General features: G+C 41.7%; 2 protein-coding genes across 2 annotated transcripts in view; one reads left to right on the top strand and one right to left on the bottom strand.

The window, feature by feature from the left end:
- The window catches only part of LOC309566053 (leucine-rich repeat and fibronectin type-III domain-containing protein 4-like), a 28,522-nt gene extending 21,786 nt beyond the window's left edge, over positions 1-6,736 (bottom strand). Inside the window, exon 1 of the mRNA XM_082271078.1 lies at positions 5,496-6,736. The gene's annotated coding sequence lies outside the window, so the exon portion shown is untranslated. The remainder of the gene's footprint in view (positions 1-5,495) is intronic.
- Positions 1-19,397, top strand: part of PC (pyruvate carboxylase) — a 674,712-nt gene that overhangs the window by 522,209 nt on the left and 133,106 nt on the right. The gene's annotated exons all lie outside the window — the stretch shown is intronic.

The raw sequence follows: 19,397 nt of genomic DNA, 5'->3' as shown, positions 1-19,397 counted from the left end.
ATAATTTCTATGAAATAAAACAGTTTGTGGCATGTAATAACGATAGTAGATAATGTACTAATGCAAAACACTAAGGGGCCACCAAGGGGGCCTTATTTACAAATCTGTTTGTGTCGAACCTCATTTAAAGTCCCAAGGGCAAATCTTTAAAATTTTCACAGAAAAGTAATAGAGGACAAAAGCTTCCAATGGGGACAAAAGTTCTGTGACCTGGGGTGCCCAAAGGGATTCCATGAATGTGCAGGGCTTTCCTCTCACTTCCTGTTGTGGCATTGGGACAGGAAAATAAGTTACTGTATATCTCTCACCAATGGAACACAGATGGCAAAAACATCTGACAGGGGTTATAATCCTCCTTTACTCTATTCAAAATGAAAAACGTTTTGCCAAGAAAATTACTTTAAGTGTATGTGTGGCCACAATTAAATAAAAAATTGGACCAAAAACATGTTGGCAGTATGGAAGCATGTGAAGATACCTGATGATCCTGCAAAAAAAAAACAGTCAGTTTCTACCTCCCTACAGTGGGCTGACATTGCAGTCACTGCTGCACTGAAATCCCAAGCAGTATTGCCAGTCCTTCCTAAGAAGAGAGGGAAAAATTGCTGAAATGATGAGGGGAAGGATGGGTGAGTACTAAGATAATTAACATGTAGGAACTATGAAGATACCAAGGGCAATATGCAGATGTAGTTCAGCAGCCCACTACAGGAAGTTAGAAACTAAGCGCATTTTTGCCAAGGCCATCCAGTATTTTTTCAGTACTTGCATCATTTTTAAAGACACATAAAATAGGGAAATGTGCATAATATGGCCTACATATAACCTATAATAAGGAAAATATAGTGACTGTCATTTATACCCTCTGCTTTTATATTTTGATAAAATGCAATAGGTGATTCTAGAACACTGATGGACAAGAATAGAGTTTGAAATTATAGCCAGGAGATCTAGCTATCGGAATATTTAAAGAAGATGTACAGCCAAAGCTTGTTTGGCTGTACATCTCCTATGGATCACAGGAGTGCAGTGTGTTCTGCACTCCTGTGACCCATTTTCAGCAGAGAGCGGGCTGAAGACCGCTCTCTGCTGACATCAGTCCAGGCACCGTGGCATCACGACGATGGAAGTCGGGATCCACCAGGTGCCTGGACTGACATCATGTTCAGCCTCTCAGAGAGCCACTGAGAGGTTGAGCCGGCTGATCCCCTCCCCTCCACAGCCCAGTGCTCCAATGAGCGAGGAGGGGGCAGAGCAGAGAGCTGCTGACTGACAGCAGCTCTCTGCTCAGGGAGCTGTGAGAACGGACCGATCAGCGGTGTTCGATCGCTCGGTTCTCAGTGTAGTGGCGCCAGGGTACAGATGCAGCTTTGGACCATTGATCTTAGTACAGTTTTCAGTTAAGTTAGCCAGTGCTATGACGTAAGTTTAAAATGCAATGTAGTCATCATTACCCTAAAGTAATCTGTTCCATGTGACTAAATGTAATGAGTTCAAGGTGAAGTCTCTAGAAGAAATACATAATTCATTTTTATGCAATCTGTATAATCTTGTTTTACTTCTAGTAATTGTAACAAATAGCAGGCATTTAAAAATGGACAAGATCTATAACCTGCTTGCATACATGAACGAGCTTGTTGACTAATGCATATGCGCTACATCAGATACGTTCTTTGTTAGTAATGAATATAATATACTATATAAATAGTTTTGCATTTTATACAAATTAATAACTAAATACCTCCAGTGGATTGGTACCACAAAAAATAATTTAGTAAAACATTTTTGGATATCAAGAATTAGTAAAATCAGATTGTTTAGATAAATTATAAAAGTGTCCATACATTATTAGTTTTAGCATAGCCTTGTGTGCTGATGACCAGGCCTAAAAGGCCTGGCTGTTCATGAGAGATACATTTTCCAATGTTATTAACTAGGTAGAAGCAGTTGTGCAGCATACATGAACATATCAATATGTGTACCAATATATTGTTTTATTCTGCACTTTCGGTAAGATATTGTTAGGTCCTGGCAGTTGTCTTATTGCCATATGCAGAGCTCTTTTTGCCATGTAAGCTTTAAAACAACTAAATCTTAAACTAAATGAACTTGATCTTATATTTATGTATTTTAGCAAAGAAAGGAAAGGCTGTATAATTATGAGATTATGTTATGAGGATTAGGGTAAAATAATTTAGCTACCATAGGGCATACCAGACAGAATTCTGCACCTATGTGTTCTTCAGTACACTGTGTTCTGTGCTTTCCTACACCTTCTTTTAGTTGTTCTTATTTTAGCTATTCCCTTCTGATTTATCTTTGTCTCTGTTCTTCTCTCTTACCCTTCCCCTCTCCACTATTATTTTCTCCATTTGACAGTTAGCTGTGTGACCCCTTTATCTGAGTATCTGTACAATCTCCCAGGCGGGAGTGAAATTTTGCCAGGAGCTTAGTGTCAGGGTTAATATCAGTCTGTCCCCATATCTGTCTCTAACCTTCAACATCTCATGTCAGTGCAGCACAAATACACCCTAGGCTGCAGTTACATTCTCTCAGAATACATAAAGCAGAGGTGTATCCCTCACTAATCAATATGAGGAAGATGTGCCTTCACAATTATTGAGATAGGAATGCATATATGAAGGTCGCTGTAAACATGTTTTATTCTTTTCAGAGTTAACATCTACCTCAACAACCAGTGTATCAATTTTATTGGTTTGGAGGTGCATATTGATCAACATGCAGATAACTATGCAAGGTTACACTAATGCAGCAAATCAAATATATATACAACTTTAGATGTTTCAGAGTAAATATGCTTGACTGGTCAGGTTGGCTCTTTTTTTGTGCTGCTTCCTGAGGTGGAAGTTCTATTCATACTGGTTACAAAGCCCAGTGCAATCAGTAGAACTTTTTCCACATGTTGTAAGCTTCTCTTTTACAAACTTAAGTATGCCAAAAGGTTTCAATAATGACATTTGATGGCCTCTTACCTTTAATGGCCAGGTAATAGTCCATCTCAGACATGGAGTGAGGCCATATTTGCTAACATCAAGGGCGTGTAACAAAATCCACTCAGCATTTCAGTTTACAAACCAAATAAATTCTTATATCATTACGGCATGCTTTTGTTACATGTATCTTGGGTCTGCTTCCAATGCTGTTTTTAAATAAAAACCAGTGCTACTGTTGATTTGCTTGACTACAGCTCTAGTCACACTGGCAAAGGCAATTTGTTCAGAAACATCCTGTGACACTACCTGGGTCCAGCCAAAAGGTTTAGTGTGAGTTAAATCAACTTTGTAAGATCCACTAAGTGTGTATGTAGCTTTGAATACCTATGAAATGTAAAACACCTTGTCTTTGAAAGCAGTGTTCTTAGAGGTTGTATTTTTCTTTTTTACATATTTCTTCACCTTGAACTGTTTTAGCAGATATTAGATAATTGTAGTAAAAAACCACATACACCGTTTCATCCTATAGTTTTCTTGCAGTATTTTTAAGGATTTGGCATTGCCTTTTAGTGATAAGGCTGTAATAATCCCATATACCATAGATGGACAAGTGTGTTCAGTAATATAGGATATGCAAATGTTAATTGTAATGTATAAATACCCAAATATACTGGTTCTCTTCTTTCTGAACCATAGTGTTTTAAACAGAGCGAAACATAATTATTGTTGAATGTAAGCTACTGTTTTCCTCCTTCTCCCTCCTTCATACCTGCAAAGCAGGCTTTTATCAGCCTCCTTGTTGCTTAGCAAATGGTTGCTAAGCATCTCCTCTAGACATAGAACAGTACAGTGCCCAGTTGGGCTAAGCTGGACACCAAGCTGGGAGCTGCAAAGCAATGTCCTGCAGACTTTTCACTGTTAAAGGCTTGCTTATGATCTCCACACTGCATGAATTAACAGTTAGGCTAACATATTTTGGCAGTGAAAGGACCGAGCACAAAGCAAGCTCTTTACCAAATGGTAAAATGAAGGTTGGGGTATTAAAGCTTTGTAGTGTTTGTATTTGCAAATGGTTATACTACCAGAGCTCTGGCCAAAACAATCCCAATGTATTGCATGACCCACAGGGACATAAGGCCTTAATCCCTTGTAGGCTTTTGCCCATTATTGTCATTGAGCATTCCAGCAGAACTAAATTTGATATTGGGCATCGTTTTTTAGTTGTTTTCGATTTTCAGATTTAAGCTGAACTTTTCTCTTTTTATTACTATTTTATCCATCTTATTCTAATTTTGTGCAGCTAATGGTGATTAATAATTATACTTGATATTTGTACAGACAACATCAGACATTATGAAATAATTTCTTTGTCAAGAAAACCTCAAAGCAATATAGCAAACTGTAATCTAAGTATATTCAATTGAGATAAATATAATCCCCCCCCCCCTTATACATATTGCCATATGTCCCTCATTACTGATGCTCCACACAGTTACATTTGCAATGTATTTTTAATACCTTCTGTAGTTGCATAAAATGAGTCACAGGATATGGCAACTTTGAAGTGAATAATATAGGTGGGAATGAAATGCACATAGCTAGTGTTTGTTAGCAGAGTCATTCTTCCACCATTACACATAGACCTTTTATGTGAGTCTCATCTACCTTGTCGCTCCACCCACATAATGACTTCTTACCACAGGATACCTAGAATACCTTGAAATCCCACCATTTTTATGCATGGCAGGGTTCTTCTATTTGTCCCTGGAACTATAGCACAGTATTCTCCGTGAGGCTACATTTTTACAATTCATTCCAAATCTCAAATATTGTGAAGCTATCCAGCATCTGACATATTTCTTCTGTAATCTTACATGAGACCCTCCCCCCCCCCAACATTTCCTATAAAAAGTGTTTCCATCCACCAAGTCTTCCCCCTAATATGCCTGTCCTCCCCATACTCTTTCTAACATTTGGTGTTTCTTGCCTGGCTGTTTGTTCTTTTTCATTTCAAACACTTCCTCTGAGTTCCCTCAAATGAAATTCCCCACAATGTACCTATGGATGAAGTTCAGAAGATGCCTCCTTCCTGACAAAATGTCGCTCACTAGCACCACTTTGTCATTGCAGGAGGTTGTCAGGCAGTTTCCTATCTTTTTCTTTTACCCATGTTCTCATTTTGCATTCTGATGTGTATGCACATATTTATATTTGTGTTTTTCCCTGTTTAACACCCTTCATTGAAATGTTTCCTCACTGTTATCCCGCACTCCTTTCCTTTACATATTTTGTTCATTTTCTGCTGGATGCTCAGTCAGCCCCACATGTAATTATTCTTTTATGAGTACTATATAAAATGACATAAATTATGTTCACACGTAGCTTAGGGATGTAGCTTTGATTTCAAACATTCCTGCTGGGTACCTTTATTGGCATGCAGTGTTACACACAAAGCTGTCTAACACAGGTTGTCAAACACTCACATATTAAACATGGTTTTCTTGTATTTATGGCACATTTAGGGGTTTCCTTTTCTAATACCTGTGCGTTCCTCCTTTCCTCACTGGTGTCCCTCTGTTGTGACAGCTCTGCTGCCCTTCTCACTTTTGATACGTGTAATCTGTGACAAGCAGGACATTTCCTGGGGCAGATAAGCCGAGCGCAGGTCTGTGGAGTTTTTGGCCACTTATTTTTCTCTGGTTCTCTTCACTGCAGTCCTCGCTCTCTTTGTCCCTTAGATAGATCCCACAAGAGATAAGGGACCTTATGTGCAGGACCAATCCTTTCACACTGCCCCATTATCCCTCAAACTGTTTTAGGCCCTGTTGTCACCCCAGACACGAGCCTTTGCAAGATCCACACAGAGATCTGTGTTCTAGACATTCGTCTTCTGTGCTGATTTCACTCCTCTCGCTTCATTTTTCTTAACCCATTAGAGAACGTTTTAATCCCTTTTCTTTCGTGCTTTCTTTTTTCAGATTGTATAAATGTACTTTCCTCATTTAACAAAGCTTTATGGCCATTGGGTCTTGGAGATACGTTTGTTGGCTGCTAATTTGGTGGAAATATTAATATTGTTGAGTTACTTTCCTCCATCTGGTAGCTGGAAAAAAAAAAAAGAAAACAATATCTGGTTTTCGGCTCTTACCATCAATGGCAGGAAAAAAAAAAAATCAACAAATTGAATGACACCTGAAAACCAAGGAAAGTGTTAAATTCCTTCTACCAGTGACTGGAAATTTTCATCTGTTTCTGTAGCTACGTAGGCAGTTTTGTAGGATTTAAAAAATCATCTGATAGTTTCCAAAGGACATATAAGAAGAATCACAGCCAGAAATCCATACTCAAACTCCACATAGCTTTGCTGCAGCTGGTATAAAGGTTAAAATTCTGACAGGAAAGTGAGAAATATGAAAGGTCAAGATCCATGCAGAGCAAGAGGAAAACATGGAAACATTTGACAGCCATTGTACGAGAGACATCATTTTTCCTGGGAGATCTCAAGGCTCCCAATGTCTTGCAGATGTCCTAGTCAGTTAAAAAAAGATGGCATTCAAAAGATGAACAAAATGGTGTTTTTTCCCTTTAAGCCAAGCTGTAAATAATGTTTCTTCTCCATTGCCTAGTATATCCAAATTTTCGTTCTGATCATCTTAGAGCTTTCATGGATGGTACTGTTTACCCCTTCCAGCCCACTTGAAATCAGACAATGCAGAATGGATGTAACATAGAAGAGCAGAGATGTGAGAAGAACCTGATACAGCGAACAGCCTGAGCTTGGAGGGGGGGTGGAAGGCAGAGTGAGAAAGGGAGGAGAGAATCAGGAGGAGGAGGGGAAAGAAAGTAGCTTTTATCCCAGCCGCACTGCTGTGCCTGCACAGTATCTTAAGCTGTGAATTCTCTTTAACCCTTTAGGAAGAATAGAGGTGTTTTTTACTTTTGACAGCTAAATTGTTTAATCCTAACACACAGTTAAAACTAGTACACATGTTAGTTTTCCTGTTATCTTTTAAAAGATAGTGATACAGAAAGAAGTGAATGTCTGTGCAAAAAGAAAATTAGTACATTTCTGCATCAAAAAGCTATACTATATATATATATATATATATATATATATATATATATATATATATATATATATATATATATATATACATATACAATACACACACACATATACATACTTCACACAAACATTAAAAAAATAAAAAACATTTAAAAATATCAGCATCAATTCCCATTAATAATTGATATTAGATGATTTGGATGATATTTGTGTTTATTGCATCAAATGTTCAAGTTAACACTGTGTTGTACAGACATTTAGTGATTGCAAATGTGAAACAGTTTCCATCATGTTATGTTGCATCATGGCCAACGTGACTTAGTGCCGGTTCACACTCTTGCGAGAGCATGTAATTCGGAGCGCACTGCTCCTTCATTACATGCGATCGGCTGTGCGGTGCAAATTCAACCATACACTTTGTATGGCTAAATTCGCTCTGCACCCGCACAAAAGTCGCATATGACCCTTTTTTTCAGCCGCATCAGGATCGGATCGCACAGTGGTTCACACTTGTGCGATCCGATCCTGTGCGAACTGTAAAGATCGCACTGCGATATGCGATCAAACTGGGGGTGTCGTTAACATTTCATTGACACCCCCAGCGTACCGCATATGGCAGTGTGAACTGCCAAGGGTGCGTTTGCGATGCGGTAACAGGCTGCGAATTCGCAGCCTTCCCGCATCGCATAAGTGTGACCCGGCACTTAAATTAATCTTGTTGCTACATGGTTAGTCTGGTTAAAAAAAGACACAAGTCCATCCAGTTTTAACCCACAGAGTGGAGTTATGCTAAATGTTATGCTAATGTAATGTTTATTAAAAGTGATTTTTTTTTTCCTGCCTGTGTTACAATGTAGAGTTATAAGAGAAGTACAGGGCTCCTAAATTATAGTAGATATGTTCACTTTGAGTTTTACCATTCCATTATATGAAGATCTCAATTGAGATATGATTTTACTACTAAACATTAACCGTTAGGCCCTGTTCAAACAGGCTTACTTAATTGTACACCATGTGGGAGTCATGTTTGCTGCACAGATATCCCATGCATCAGCATGCAGGCAGTCCCTCTCATGTCAATTGGAACACAGCGGCTGCACAGAGGAGAGAGAAACACAGCAGCAGCGCAAGCTGAACTGGGCACAATCCCTGTTTGTTGACAAGTGATCGCTCTGTCATTGGACAGCGCGATCACATGCGAAAGGGCCACTGTGATTGGCCCCTTTACCCCAATCAGTGATGCACTAGGTCCCGCAGACTCAGCACTCACAGACACTTCCGGGTGCATGAGAAGCGCAAGCACTGGAGGCCATCATATGACAGACTCCCAGAACTAGCCGGCCATGCTGTAGCCGTCATCTGGATATATTGCAGCCTGCAAGTGGTTAAAGCCCAACTCTATGCAAAAAAAAAAAAAATATTTTTTTCATGCTGTATTTGCACTGCACAGGTCAGCTACTCATTTTATCTAGGGGTGGGGAGAAAGCTTATACTCACCCGATCCTTCGTCCCACATTCCACTGGAAAACTGCATTCCTCCATGGTCCCACAGTGGGCTGTTCCTGGTCTATGGAGCCTGCTATGGGCCTAATGACATCAGGATCAGTCCACAATTCAAGACGGATGGAGCGGGGGGGTACCGGACTGGTCTTGTTCTCGGAGGATTGGGTAAGTAAATCGCCTTTCTCCTCTTCCCCTAGACAATGATGAGTAGTTTAACCCATGCAGTGGGGGTACAGCAACTATTCTGCCTGTGGATGGGCTTTAAGTATGCACATATGATTGAGTCCTCATAGTTTGGGATAAATATTTGGGGGTGTGTGAAATCTATGTAATGTTTATTTAAAAACAATTTCAATAAAACACATTTTCTCTATCGTTCGTTGATGGACACAGCTCCTGATCTTCTTAACAATTGGGTTATACTGCCCCCTACAGGAGTAGGACTTTAGGCTTGACTATGCCTGTGGGCAGTCCCAGGGGGTATACTCCCACTCTCAGCTATAGGCACTCAGTTTTTTTCTGCCAATCAGAAATAGGGACTTAGTTCCTTGCTGGGATCTTCGGTCCTGGCAATTTTTCCCCTTTTAATGGATCTTTCTATTTTTCCTGTGAGAATATACAATCAACTGCTGGACTGGGCGATGGGCTGGATACAGTGCATTGTGAAAGTATTCGGCCCCCTAGAACTTTGCGACCTTTTGCCACATTTCAGGCTTCAAACATAAAGATATAAAACTGTAATTTTTTGTGAAGAATCAACAAGTGGGGCAATGTTGACCTAAATGACTAATGATGATAAATAGAATCCACCTGTGTGTAATCAAGTCTCCGTATAAATGCACCTGCACTGTGATAGTCTCAGGTCCGTTTAAAGCGCAGAGAGCATCATGAACAACAAGGAACACACCAGGCAGGTCCGAGATACTGTTGTGGAGAAGTTTAAAGCCGGATTTGGATACAAAAAGATTTCCCAAGCTTTAAACATCCCAAGGAGCACTGTGCAAGCGATAATATTGAGATAGGAGTATCAGACCACTGCAAATCTACAAAGACCTGGCTGTACCTCTAAACTTTCAGCTTATACAACGAGAAGACTGATCAGAGATGCAGCCAAGAGGCCCATGATCACTCTGGATGAACTGCAGAGATCTACAGCTGAGGTGGGAGACTCTGTCCATAGGACAACAATCAGTCGTAAACTGCACAAATCTGGCCTTTATGGAAGAGTGGCAAGAAGAAAGCGATTTCTTAAAGATATCCATAAAAAGTGTCCTTTAAAGTTTGCTACAAGCCACCTGGGAGACACCCCAAACATGTGGAAGAAGGTGCTCTGGTCAGATGAAACCAAAATCGAACTTTTTGGCAACAATGCAAAACGTTATGTTTGGCATAAAAGCAACACAGCTCATCACCCTGAACACACCATCCCCACTGTCAAACATGGTGGTGGCAGCATCATGGTTTGGGCCTGCTTTTCTTCAGCAGTGACAGGGAAGATGGTTAAAATTGATGAGAAGATGGATGGAGCCAAATACAGGACCATTCTGGAAGAAAACCTAATGGAGTCTGCAAAAGACCTGAGACTGGGACGGAGATTTGTCTTCCAACAAGACAATGATCCAAAACATAAAGCAAAATCTACAATGGAATGGTTCACAAATAAACATATCCAGGTGTTAGAATGGCCAAGTCAAAGTCCAGACCTGAATCCAATCGAGAATCTGTGGAAAGAAATGAAAACTGCTGTTCATCTCTCCATCCAACCTCACTGAGCTCGAGCTCTTTTGCAAGGAGGAATGGGCAAAAATTTCAGTCTCTTGATGTGCAAAACTGATAGAGACATACCCCAAGCGACTTACAGCTGTAATCGCAGCAAAAGGTGGCGCTACAAAGTATTAACCTAAGGGGGCTGAATAATTTTGCATGCCCAATTCTTGTTTTTTATTTGTTAAAAAAGTTTGAAATCTCCAATAAATTTCGTTCCACTTCATGATTGTGTCCCACTTGTTGATTATTCACAAAAAATTAGTTTTATATCTTTATGTTTGAAGCCTGAAATGTGGCAAAAGGTCGAAGGGGGCCGAATAAATTTGGAATGCACTGTATGTTTTTAAAATCCAGTGGTCACCCCAGGCTGGCCAGCAAGCATTGCCAAACCTCAGCTCTGTGCTAGGTCGGCCGCGACATAGCTCCACTGGACGGGGGCTGGCCTGCAAGTTAAACACATCGCAAGGTCGCATATGACCTGGCCTTAGCCTGAGTCGCAGTGTTCCTCCTGGCTGAAAGCCCCCCATTTTGATGGAGAGTAGGTTTTGTCTGGAGGGTTTTGGGGTGGACATCGGTCCCTTCCAGATTGGCTTTTGGGAGGGGCTGTACCTGGTGGAACTCCTGCCAGGGCCCCCTTCCTGCTGGTATTGTTTTCGGGAGGTCTTGGGGCCCCCAGGAGCCGCTTGGTGCCACCTTTTTCTTGTAGCCTGTGTGCCGTAGATTTGGCGGCCATGTTTGTGTAGCCTTAGCGGCCATTTTCTAGTGGTTTCTCATTGCTAATAGCGGCGGCCATGACTGTGAAGGATATATGGGTGTTAATTTTGGTGGTGGGAGCCCCTCCTTATCCTCTGGTGCTGACTCCTGGATCTTTCTCTTCCTCATTGCTGCATGTGTGTGCGCAGACAGCCTTGTGCTGCGGTGCCTGATCGGTGGGTAATGAATCTGATGGGGTCCTCTCCCTCTCTGCTATAGGATCCGTTGATTCTCTGTGCCTGGCAACCTGTGGTGCTGCCAGCACGGTGGGGATGTTCCTAGCAGTGTTTTTACACCTTTTTTTTACCTTTCTTTAGCAGGCTATTAAGGGCAAAGAGCACCGTCATAGCCGTGGTCCATCCTTCTCGGATTATAAGAAGTTTTTTCATCCCGCAGGTTCTCAACACAAGGGATCAAAACCCTTCAGGGCCTCCTCCAGAGGATCCAAATGAACCTGGTCTGGCAAGCTGAGAGCGAGTTTCTCCAGACCTGCGGACAAGGCTCCCTTAGCATGAAGTGGCACTCTCATACGTATGTGGGGTGGGGGGACGTCTTTGAAGGTTTCTGGACCTGTGGACCTCCCTGGTACAGGACAAGTGGGTCCACAAAGTCATACGGCCCGGCTGTAAGATCGATTTTCGTTCTTACCCTCTGGAAAGGTTTTTCCCCTACAATTTGTGCCCGCCCTCAGGCCGCTTACGGGGTCTCTTTGGTGCAGTACAAGACTTGCTGAGCTAAGGGGTGATTGTCCAGGTTCCAACTTTGGTACATTTCCAGGGGTTTTATTCAAACCTGTTTACAGTCCCCAGGAAGAAGGACAAGGTCTGTCCAATTCTTCTTGCTTTGATCGACATCAAGGACACTTACCTTCACATTCCAATATGTGTTGGTCACCAACGCTTCCTCCGCTTTGCCGTGGGAGAGGAGCATTATCAGTTTGTGGCGTTACCCTGTGGCCTCACATCCGCTACTTGGGTCTTCACAAAAGTGTTGGCCCCAGTGCTGGCATTATTGCGTCAGCTGGGATCACGGTACTGGGGTACCGGGACAATCTTTTTCGAGTAAACTCTCTGACTGCTCTGGTGTACAACTTGGAGATTGCTCTGCTAACTCCGAGGGAGTTTGGTTTGGATTCTGAACCTTCAGAAGTATGTTGTGGTACCATGCACAAATCTGGACTATCTGGGTATGACTCTGGACTCGGTTTTAGCCAGAGTGTTCCTTCCTCTGGAAAAACTCCAGAAACAGGAAGTAATTTAAATTCTTCTGTCCAGCAGACAGTCATCCCTTAGTACATACGGCATACGGTTGCTGAGCCTCATGGTGTCTACCTTTTGGGGCGGTTCCGTTTGCACAGTTCCACACGAGATCTCTGCAAAGAGAGATTCTGGTCAAATGGGACAATCCACAATCAAATGGGACCAGAATCCACAGTCTTTGAACAATCTGATCCAGCTGAGCCGAGGTACGAGAGGGTCCCTAATCTGGTGGCTTTGTTCTCTGGAACTTCGCCAGGGCAAATCCTTTCTCCCCTTGTACTGGACAGTGGTCACCATGGATTCCAGCCTATCAGGTGGAGAGGTGTTCTCGGAAAAGATTCTGCTCAGGGGATTTGGACATTGGAAGAGTCCAGACTGCCGATCAATGTACTGGAGCTCCGAACGATCAGACTTTGTCTGGATCATTGGAAGGATCATTTTTTAGGGGTGCCCAGTGTGAATTCAATCGGACAATGCCATGGCTATGTCCTATGCCAATCACCAAGGGAAGTGCCCTGGCAGCTCGTGAATTACCCGGCATTCTAAGGTGGGCAGAGCGTTTCATTCCAGTCATCTCTGCTGTACATGTGTATGTGTGTGTGTTCTCCTATCTCCGTAGACGACCTCTTGGCAGGAAACGCGTCAGAAAGGAGCGCAGCAACGTCATCACACATCGCCGCGGACCGCACTGCAGGCGGCCGCGGCTTCGTTCTCTCCATTACCGCACTACTTGCCCCGAATACAAGCCGTGTAAGTGTAACCTTTATCTAATAATAAAACAGTCGGTGAGGTATTAAACCATTGTGCGGTTTTGTTATTTCTGGGGCACTGTGAGATAAGTCCGGACCTTGGAGGAGCCATATCCAGACCTAGGGATCATAGAAGGGACACCCACCACCCCTGTGAAGTGCATGTTTATGCCTACACCCAAGAATCATTCTGGTAAGAGGCACATCCTCTCATTTAGCGTGGTCTCAGGGATCCACTGTGGTTTTTCTATACCTGGATTTGTGCTATATTACGCCCTTACTTATCCATCTTTCCGGTAAGGAGCCAATCCAGAGTTGGTGATGGGAACACCTGCACTTTGATTTGCTGTGGAGTTTTCACCAAGGAGTTTATTTTAATCACTATACCACTTGGACTATTTGGATTGGACTTTATATATTCTTTGCCAATTTTTTCTGCACTATTATATTGAAGAGTGTTTTATTCACTTTGATGTTCATTTGATATATTAGAGCACATGTAATACTATTTGTTGGTATAGTACTTACTTTGAATATCTTTTTATACCACTATATTTGTTAATCAAGTTAATAGTTAATTAAGGATTTGTTTCCTTAATTCAGGGAACATTTTATATGAGTTTAGCGCACTTTATCTTTACAAATTTATCTCTGCTGTACATGTTTTGGGGGTGGAAAATTGGCAGGCGAATTACCTCAGTCGACAGGCGTTGGACCAGGGGGAATGATCACTTCATCCGGAGGTGTTTCATCAGTTGTGCCTCCGGTTGGGTACTCCCGAGTTGGACCTGTTGGCCTCTCCTCTCAACAGGAAGATGCAAAGATTTGTTGCATAGTCTCTGGACCCTCTGGTGGATGCCACAGACGTGCTGGTGGCCCCGTGGGGTCAGTATCATCTGATTTATGCCTTTCCCCTTCTCAAGCTTCTGCCAAGACTTCTGTGCAGGATCGAGGCAGAAGGGATTCCAGTCATCTTAGTGGCTTCAGACTGGCCTCGCCGGTCTCGGTATGCCGATCTGGAATGGCTGGTCGCCGATGTTCTATGGAGACTTCCTGTCAGGGAAGATCTGCTGTCCCAAGGCTTTTGAAAACCAGGTGCTAAAAGATAGCGGTTTCTCTAGATCAGTGGTTCCTACACTGTTAAAGATAGAAAATTGACCTCTAGAAAGATCTACCAACGTATATGGAAGTCATACATTGCGTGGCGTGAGTCGCTTGGGGTTCATCCTCGCTCTTTTTCTATGGCTCGGTTCTTGACCTTCCTCCAATGGAGGGTTGAGGAGCACCTGGCCTTGAGTACTATTAGACTGGAGATGGGGAGTTGTTATACAGTGCACAGGGTAGAGCTGGAAAATACTGACAACACTACTTGGGATTTCAGTACAGCAGAGGGAGCTAAAATAGGAATTTTGAAGCATACTGGATTCTGGGCAGGATCATTAAGATTTTTTTTTTTGACAGTTTAATGTGGTTTAATCTTATCTTTGGCTATACTTTCTGATCTGTACATTATTTGTGCTTTATTATTAAAGTAATTAAAGCCAAGATCAAACATGTAATAAATTGCACCCTACTTGTCCTAAAGTGTAGTGGCTTCTTTAATTTATTTTCCTCCAACTAAGGTTATTTTCAGCAAGCAATAAAGCTGGCCATACATGGATTGAAATTTGTCTGGTTAAGCAGGAACCAGATGAATTTCGAACCATGAATGGCCATTCCAGTTCATGAGAATTTGATCTATCAATAGACTTTTCATGAATGGGACTGTTGGAAAATCACCGCTCTATCAGCGCTGCAGCCAATGTGTGGAAGGGGAAGTTGTCTTAGTTTTTTCAGCCGAGTAATGTATGGCCAACTTGACACAATGCCCCTTATGCACACAGGTTCTACGCATGTGGTGCATTGCTGTGCCATTTACACTCACTGGCCACAACCATTGGAAATGGTACTATTTGTACCAAAATTAAAAACATGCAAAATAAGTGCGCAAAATGGGACAATGATTTAAAGTGTTTGTTCACCAATGCCAGAAGTCTGCCAAGCAAAATAGGTGAGTTGGAAGCTCTGGTGCACGAGGAGAACTATGACTTAATTGGTATTGCTGAATCTTGGCTTCATTCTTCACATGATTGGGCTGTTAATATTTCTGGCTCTGCTCTCTTTCGGAAAGACAGGGTAAAACGGAGGGGTGGTGGTGGTTTGTCTCTATGTGAGAAGTGATCTCAAAGTGCGTGTGAAAGATGACCTTGTTGATAGAGAGTGTGCTGAATCTGAAGCAGTATGGGTTGAAATGTACATGGGTGTGCGTAAAACAAAGATTATCATTGGAGTTTGTTATAGACCTCCCAGTATTAATGAGGAGGTGGAGACTCAGCTCTTGGCACAGATCGAAAGGGCTGCAAGGGCTGGGACAGTGTTAATAATGGGGGATTTTAACTACCCAGACATTAACTGGAGTAATGGCCCTGCTGGAACAGTTAAAGGGCAAGAATGTATAAACCTATTACAAGACCATTTTATGGTGCAGTTTGAGGCCCCCACTGGAAATGATGCTCTGTTGGACCTAGTAATCTCAAACCATGCAGAGCTTATTAACGATGTTCATATAAAAGAACATCTGGGTAGCAGTGACCATAACATGATTTCATTTAATGTTAGCTGTAAGCAAAAAACGCATACAGGAAATACAAAATCACTTAACTTTAAGAGAGCAAATTTTCTAAGGATGAGGGCTGCACTCCAGGATTTAGACTGGGAGGGAATATTGACATCGATGAGCACAGAAGAGAAATGTGAATTTTTCAAAAATACTTTATGCAAACTCACTGCAAAGTATATTTCCATGGGTAATAAGTTTAAAAGGCTAAAAATAAAACCTATTTGGCTCACGGCAAAAGTTAAAAAAGCTATAGATAAAAAGAAAAGAGCTTTTTAAAAATATAAAAATAAGGGAACACTATCATTGTTTAATTGTTACAAAGAATATAACAGAATATGTAAAAAGGAAATCAGGGACACAAAAATTCAAAATGAACGACAGACAGATTGCAATAGATAGTAGGACAAACCCCACAAAATTCTTCAAATATATTAACAGTAAAAAGGTTAGATCTGAGCATGTAGGCCCTTTACAAAATAATCAGGAGTGGGTTACTGGGGAAAAAGAGAAGGCACATTTATTAAATACTTTCTTCAGCTATGTATATAGAAAGGAGCATGGGGGAGCTCATGACCATAATGAGGACGGTATTGACACAGCGTCAAATGATCCACATTGGCTCAAAAGTGATATGGTCCAGAAATATTTAGACAGAATAAGGGTGGATAAAGTGCCTGGACCAGATGGCATGCACCCACACATCCTAAAAGAATTGAGCACTGTAATTTCTAAGCCTTTGTTTCAAATTTTTAGGGACTCGTTAAGGATTGGAATAGTACCACTGGATTGGCGTAGGGCCAATTTGGTGCCTATATTTAAAAAGGGATCAAAGTCTTTGCCAAGTAACTATAGACCTGTTAGTTTAACTTCTACAGTCGGGAAGATATTGGAGAGTTTAATAAAAGACCACATAGATGAGTTCTTGCTGGAAAAAAATATTTTAAGCAACAGACAGCATGGATTCATGAAAGACAGAACATGTCAAACAAACCTGATTTCTTTTTATGAGTAGGTAAGTAAAACCTTGGACAGAGGGGTGGCTGTGGATGTAGTATACTTGGATTTTGCAAAAGCGTTTGACACAGTTCCCCACACACGGCTAATGTGTAAGGTAAAGTCTACAGGCTTGGGAAGATCGGTTTGTAATTGGATAGAAAATTGGCTAAAAGATAGAATTCAGAGAGTAGTGGTTAATGATTCTTACTCTGAATGGTCTAAGGTTATCAGTGGTGTACCCCAGGGTTCAGTGTTGGGACCCTTACTTTTTAATATCTTTATAAATGATATAGGGTCTGGGATCAAAAGTAGCATTTCAGTCTTTGCAGATGACACCAAGCTTTGCAGTGGAATAACTTCTTTACAGGATGTCTCCAACTTACAAGCTGACCTCAATGCACTGTTTCATTGGGCAACTATGTGGCAAATGAGGTTTAATGTTGATAAATGTAAAGTTATGCACTTTGGGGCTAAGAATATGCATGCATCGTACATACTAGTTTGAGTAGAACTGGGGGAATCCATAGCGGAGAAGGATCTGGGTGTTCTGGTAGATATTAGCTTAATTACAGCATGCAATGCCAAGCTGTGGTTTCCAAAGCAAGCAAAGTCCTTTCCTGTATTAACAGAGGCATGGACTCCAGAGAGAGAGAGATCATTTTGCCCCTGTACAGATCATTAGTAAGACCTCATCTGGAATATGCAGTTCAGTTTTGGGCACCAGTTCTTAAAAAGGATATCGGGGAACTGGAGAAAGTGCAGAGAAGGGCAACCAAACTGATAAGAGGCATGGAGGACCTCAGCTATGAGAAAAGATTGGAGGAACTGAATTTATTCTCTCTTGAGAAGAGGAGATTAAGGGGGGCTATGATCAACATGTATAAATACATAAGGGGTCCATATAGTGAACTTGGTGTTGAGTTTTTCACTTTAAGGTCAACACAGAGGACAAGGGGGCACTCTTTACGTGTAGAGGAAAAAAGATTTCATCTCCAAATACGGAAAGGTTTCTTCACCGTAAGAGATGTGGAATAGACTCCCTCCAGAGGTGGCTCTGGCTAGCTCACTAGATTGCTTAAAAAAAAAAAAAAAAGGCCTGGATTCTTTCCTAGGTGTACATAATATAAATGGGTACTAAATTTTTTTTAAGGTAAAGTTGATCCAGGGAATATCCGATTGCCTCTCGGGGGATCAGGAAGGAATTTTTTTTCCCCTGCTGTAGCAAATTGGATCATGCTTTGCTGGGGTTTTTTTTCGCCTTCCTCTGGATCAACTGCGGGTATAGCATTATATAGATTTGTCGGCTGCACATCCATGATGCAAATCTCCCGTTCCACCACATCCCATAGGTGCTCTATTAGATTGACATTAGGTGACTGTTGAGGCCATTGGAGTACAGTGGGCTCATTGTCATGTCCAAGAAACCAGTTTGAAATGACTTGAGCTTTGTGACATGGTGCATTATCCTTCTGGAAGTAGCCATCAGACGATGGGTACACTGTAGTCATAAAGGGATGGACATGGACAGCAACAATACTCAGGTAGACCGTGGCATTTAAACAATGCTCAATTGCTACCAAGGGGCCCAAAGTGTGCAAAGAAAATATCCCCCACACCATTATACCACCACCAGCCTGAACCATTGATAAAAGGCAGAATACATCCATGCTTTTATGTTTACGCCAAATTCTGACCCTATCATCTGAATGTCTCAGCTGAAATTGAGACTCATCAGACCAGGCAACATTTTTCCAATCTTCGTTTGTCCAATTTTGGTGAGCTTGTGTGAATTGTAGCCTCAGTTTCCTGTTGTTAGCTGATGGGAGTGGCACCCGGTGCGGTCTTCTGCTACTGTAGCCCATCTGCTTCAAGGCTCGATGTGTTGTGCATTCAGAGATGGTATTCTGCATAGCTTATTTGTAATGACTGGTAATTTGAGTTACTGTCACCTTTCTATTATCTCAAGCCAGTCTGCCCATTTCCCTCTGACTACAAGGCATTTTCATCCACACAACATCCTCACAACTGCTGCTCACTGGATATTTTTGTCTTTTTCGGACCATTCTCTGTAAGCCCTAGAGATGGTCATGCGTGAAAATCCCAGTAGATCAGCAGTTTTTTAAATACTCAGACCAGCCCATCTGGCAACAACAACCATGCCACATTCAAAGTCACTTAAATCCCCTTTCTTCCCCATTGTGATGCCTGATTTGAACTTCAAAAAGTCATTTTCACCACATCTAGATTCCTAAATGCAATGAGTTGCTGCCATGTGATTGACTGATTAGCAATTTGTGTTATCAAGCAATTGAACAGGTGTTTAAAGGCAGCCTAATTTACAGGTGCAGCAGGTTCTAACAGACCTGCTTTGCAGCATACTGCAACACATATACCATTGGATTGTGGTAGATTGCATTAAAAATTTAGTGTAACTTTTGTTGCAATGTGCTGTGTTGGCAGCATGTTGAAATTAACACAGCAGGCGTAGGTCTTTGTGGTGTAACACCACAATGCTTATTTGTGTAGGGCACCATAACTTTGCCTATGTTACTACATATTGTAGTTGCGCTACATGGACACTTGAATTTCTTGTAACCGTAGAGTATGCCCAATTTTTTTTTTTCCTTAATGCCTTCTCTGCATCAAGATAAAACCTTCCTGGGTTTCAAGCATGCTGTACTATGGGTGGCA

Source organism: Pelophylax lessonae (genome assembly GCF_965119305.1).
Source record: "Pelophylax lessonae genome assembly, chromosome: 10".
Lineage (NCBI taxonomy): Eukaryota > Metazoa > Chordata > Amphibia > Anura > Ranidae > Pelophylax > Pelophylax lessonae.
The sequence above is the reverse complement of the archived record's forward strand: the minus strand, read 5'-3'. Positions and strand labels throughout refer to the sequence as shown.